Below are 5,554 nucleotides of genomic sequence, written 5' to 3'. Positions count from 1 at the left end.
ATTTGCCTTTTGCCTTCTCTAGCCTTTTCTTTAGTCTATCCAAAATGACCTTGTTTGATGCTTCTGCTTGGCCATTTGCTTGAGGATATGCCGGTGTAGAATTGTAGAATTCTATCTTGTATTCTTCACAAAAGCTTCTGAAGATTCTGCCATCAAATTGGGTGCCGTTGTCTGATATTAGGGCTTTAGGTATGCCGAATCAAGTAATGATATTCTGTTAGACGAACTTCTTCACATCTTTTTTCTTGATTGATGCCAATGCTTTTGCTTCCACCCACTTTGTGAAGTAGCCTGTCGCTGCGAGAAAGAACTTCCTATTTCCGGGAGCTGTTGGAAGTGGTCCTACTATGTCCAAGCCCCACATTGCAAAGGGCCATGGGCTGGTCAATGGTAGGAGTTCTTTGGCCGGCTGATGTATTTGATGTGCGAACTTCTGACATTTCTCACACTTCTTCACATACTTCTCTGAGTCTGCTTGCATGTATGGCCACCAGTATCCTTGCGAAATGGCTCTGTAAGCTAACGATCTTCCTCCTTGGTGGCTTCCGCACACCCCTTTATGTATTTCGAATAAGAACGCTTCTACTTTATTGGGGTGGACACACTTTAGATAAGGTCCTGAGAATGACGTTTTGTACAATGCCATAGATGGGGAGAGCCAAAATCGCTACGACTTTGCTCTAATTTTGTTGGCTTCTTTCTTGTCTTCCGATAAGACGCCGTCTTTTAAGAACAGTATGATGGGATCCATCCATGAGGGGCCTAATTCGGCGCAGCATATCTCTTCTACTTCGGGGTCTTCAATGCTTGGTCTCGGTAGGTAGTCAATTACTAGTGGGTGAAGGATGGATGTATCTGTCATTGACGCAAAGCCTGCTAGTTCGTCTGCTCTGCTGTTTTCCCCCCTGCCAATCTGTTCTATCCTTACTACTTCAAATTTCTTGATCTCTGTTCTGACCAATTCTTGGTACTTGGCCATCCTGTCATCCTTTGCTTCATAGTCACCAGAAATTTGGTTTACCACCAGCAGTGAGTCGCTATAGACCATTAATTCGGTGGCCTTCATGTAGAATGCTGATTTGAGTCCTGCAAGAAGTGCTTCATACTCCGCTTCGTAGTTTGATGGTGGGAAGCCAAGGTTGATTGCTTGCTCCATAACCAGGCCGTCTGGTGAGATGAGGACTATGCCAAGTCCTGCACCATGCCGGTTGGATGCTCCATCCACAAAGAGCTTCCACATCTCACCAACGAACAACTTCCAGCAAGTGGAGGGGTCAGATGATGTCGTAGGGTCAAGAATGTTGCTGGCGTTTTCTTCAAGGTCCATGCTTGCTGTCTACCCCTCGCTATCTGATTGTACCAAGTCTTTATTTGTTGGTGAGTCTTGGCTCGGTGTAGCTTGGTTCGCTTCTTTCTTGCTGTCTTTATTCTGGTCTGCCTTGGGGTCTGACTGAATATCCTGTACCAGGGGTTGCGTTATTCCGGTGTCAACTTCTATCCCTGGTTTGGTTGTATCAGTCAGGTCGACTAGGCAGATATGATGACTTCCTAGGGTGAATTCTGCGACAAAGTCTGCCAAAGCTTGGGCCTTTATCGCAGTTCTGGGTTAAAACTTGATGTCGAATTGTCCCAACTCTACTGCCCACTTCAAGATTCGCCCAGAAAAGTTTGCCCTCTCAAACAAAGCTTTTAATGGGACAGCTGTGAGGACGACTATAGTGTGGGCGTGAAAGTAGTGTGATAACTTTCTTGAGGCCATCATCAAGGCCAATGCCCGTTTTTCCAGTGGCAAATACTTTGTTTCGGCACCCAGCAACGTCTTGTTGACATAATAGATGGGCAGATGTTGGATTCCTTCCGCGCGAGCCAACACTGCGCTAATTGCATGCTGAGAGACTGCCAGATACATGAAGAGTTCTTCTCCAGGTATTGGGGTGACCAACAGTGGTGGAGAAGACATGTATTCTTTCAAGCTTTCCAGAGCGCGATCGCATTCTTCGTCCCACTCGAACTTGGCTTTCAATGCTTGAAAAAATGGTCGTAGTCTGTCTGACGACCGGCTAATGAATCGGTTGAGTGCAGCAGCCATGCCGGTAAGATGCTGTACTTCTTTTACTGAGTTAGGCCTCTCCAGATCCTTAATAGCTTTGATCTGGGAGGGGTCTGCTTCTATACCCCGGTTGGTCATCAGGAAACCCAGGAATTTGTCAGATCTTACACCGAACGCGCACTTAGATGCATTAAGGCGCAACTTGTGCCTCTTCAAAATCTGGAACATCTCACCTAGGTCCCTTAGATGGTCGTTCTCGTCCTTGCTTTTGACCACCATATCGTCGATGTAAGCTTCCATTGTTCTGCCTAACAACAGCTTAAACATCTTGGTGACCATTCTCTGGAATGTTGCCCCTGCGTTCTTTAGGCCAAATGGCGTGACCTTATAGCAATACAGTCCTCTTGGAGTAGTAAAGGACGTGACCTCCTGGTTTGGTTCGTACATGGCGATATGATGGTAGCCTCTGTACGCATCTAGAAAGCTAAGTCGGTTGTGCCCCGCCGTTAGGTCTACCAGTTGATCTATCCGTGGTAGGGGGAAACTGTCCTTTGGGCATGCTTTGTTGACTGTCTTATAGTTGACGCAGACACGCCATTTGCCATTCTTCTTTGGTACCACGACTGTGCTGGAAATCCATCTAGGGTAGTGCACCTCTCCGATAGCTCCTGTCTCTAGTAGATTTCCCACCTCTTCCGCCACTATCTCGACGTGGTGGAGTGCCGATCTGCGAATGCGCTGAATGATTGGTCTGGCAGATGGGTGGACAGTGAGTTGGTGACAGATGAAGTTTGGTTCAATGCCTGGCATGTCATAGGGTATCCAGGCGAACACTTCGATGTTAGAGGTCAAGAATTCCAAGACCTCTAATCTCTCAGTGCTGGACAACGACGAACCAAGCAAAAAGAACTTATCCGGGTTCTTTTCATCTATTCTTACCTCTACCAAATCTTCCACTGCTTTTTGATCAGCTGCTCTGCCGACATCTGCGAACAGTTCATTACTCTCAAGTTCTTCCACCGAATGAACATATCCCTTGGCAGCGCGGCTGCCATTAGCCGTGACAAAGCATTGCTTGGACATAATCTGGTCTCCAAAGACCTCTTCAATTACTCCAGTTCCGTTGGGGAACCGCATTACTTGATGGTAGGATGATGCTACTGATTTCATGGCATGGAGCCATGTTCTTCCCAAGATTATGTTGTAAGTGGAAGGGACTTTCAATACCCAAAATTCCACTTGTTTTGTCACGCTTCCTGCCCTGACTAGCATGATAATTTTGCCGACTGGCCATTCTGGCATTGAGTTGAATCCGATCAGAGGGGATACAGCCGGTGCCAGGTCTTTGTCCTCCAATTTCAGTTGTTTGAAGGTGCCGTAGTACATTATCTCACACGAGCTACCTTGGTCTATCAGAATTCGCTTGACGTCATAGTCCTTGATGCGGAGGGTGACGACCAGTGCATCGTGTTGGGGGCAATATATTCTTTCCAAGTCCTTGTCTGAAAAAGACATGACGTTCGTGGCTTCTGTTCTCCTCTTTTTGATGGTAGGTTGGGCACTTAGTACCTCCCTTAAGTGCTCAGCCTTCTTGATCGATCCTCTGAGCTCGCATACACGCTCAGGTTCGAATACCCCATATATCACATTGATCACACCTTGAGGTGGGGCGTCAATTGGCATTCCATTGGCGTTATTGTGGTCCTGGGGGGCTGGTTGCGTCCCTCCTTCAATGTATTTATCCAAGTGACCGGCTGCCACCAACTCCTCCAGATGCTGTCTCAATGGCATACAATTTCAGTGCGGTGCCCCTTTTCTTTGTGGAAGGTGCATCGTGACCTTTCATCGTAGTCTTTCTGTGCTTCTCCTAGCTTAGCTGGCCATCTGACGAAAGGTTCATCGCGTATTTCACTCAGAATCTGGTAGATCGGTTTCTTGAATACCGTGGTTATGGCAGTACGGATTCTCAACCATCTTTTATCCTGGTTTTCTCTGTTGTCCCGCCTGCCTCGTCTGTTTTTGTTTGGACGTTCTACCGCGTTGATCTTTGCTGTGGTCTTTTTATCTGGTACTACGGTCGTGCCAGATTTTGTTTTGGCACGAGCACCATCCTCTTCCACCCTGATGTGCTGATGCACTCTTTCCATCAAGGACTCCATGGTGAGGGGCGGTGTCATGGTGATTGAGTCTCTCAGTCTGTTTCCGACTGGAAGGCCTCTTTTGTACTGTGCAATGGCGAGATTGGTGGGGCAGTCCCCAATCTGGTTGAATGTCTCCCAGTAGCGACTATTATAGGATCTTAGTGTTTCCTTTTCACCCATGTCGATGGAGAGTAACTGGTCAATCTCCACCGGGGTTTTGGTGTTCGTTCTGAACCTTGTGACGAATGCCTCCGCCAATTGTGCCTAGGAGGCTATGTTGCTTTATGGAAGTTTTTCGAACCAAGTTAAGCCTAGGTCTCCAAGGCTTGATGGGAAGATGATGCACATCAAAGCCTCGTTTCGCCGATATACCGCCATAACCTGGCGGAAGTGGCTTAGGTGTATGTAAGGGTCCGTCTTTCCCTCGTACGTGGTGAATTTGGGCTGAAGGAAGCCTGAAGGTAGGGGCGCGTTTTCTATTGCCGGAATGAACGGCAAGGTCTGCAGCCTTGCTAATGCTTTGTCCGTTGGTTCGTAGGCAAGGCGCGGTAATGGCATTCCAACCTCGACGTTTCTATGCGTCCGAGGAGCCAACCGCTGAAGGGCAGATACCCTGCGAGGGTCGTGCGCCCTAGTACCCTCCTTCAATCGTGCCCTTTCTTCCAGCATGATCCGCAAATCGGACGATCTTGGTAACTCCGTCTGCTTGGATGATGTCTGGTGCGAGCACGAGGGTCGATAGGTACTTCCCTCAGTGTAAGACCTTAATGATCTTGTTCTCTCAGACCTGGAGTAACGAGTTCTGGAGGTTCTGGATTGAGTCTCGCCTGTCCTGAGGCTTCTACTCTTTGCTTGAGATGGTGTGGAATGCCTTCCACGGTCTTCTGAGCAACGAGGGTTTTGCGCCCCTCTCCTGTCGCCACTCATTTTCCCTTCATCTGACGCTTCATGGCCTCCATGTCCGCCGCCATCTTCCTTATTAATTCATCTTGCTCCTTCACGCGGTCCTCTAGAACTTGAGGATCAATCCTCCGCCTTTGTCTGTCAGGACTTCGTGAACGAGAGTGACGGGGGCTGTTAGTCCGCCTCCTCCCCCTTATATCCCTCCTGGGATTTTGTCGCTGTGGCTCTAAGTCTGCCATGGGAGGGATAGAAGGTAGGCCTTCGCGTCTTGCACCCCCCTCTGGTGTCTGTTCGTCGATGGCGGACTGCGACAAATCTTCGTTGTGCGCCATTGCTTTTAAAGAGGAAAAGCTTGATCAAGAGGTTTTGTTCTTGTCTGAATTCCCACAGACGGCACCAATTGTACGGGAAAGAAATAAATCTTCTCGTATAATCCTGTTGATTAAGTCTGCGCTCCTCC

This window comes from Camellia sinensis, chromosome 8, assembly GCF_055761805.1.
Source record: "Camellia sinensis isolate YWXY chromosome 8, ASM5576180v1, whole genome shotgun sequence".
NCBI lineage: Eukaryota > Viridiplantae > Streptophyta > Magnoliopsida > Ericales > Theaceae > Camellia > Camellia sinensis.
The sequence above is the reverse complement of the archived record's forward strand: the minus strand, read 5'-3'. Positions refer to the sequence as shown.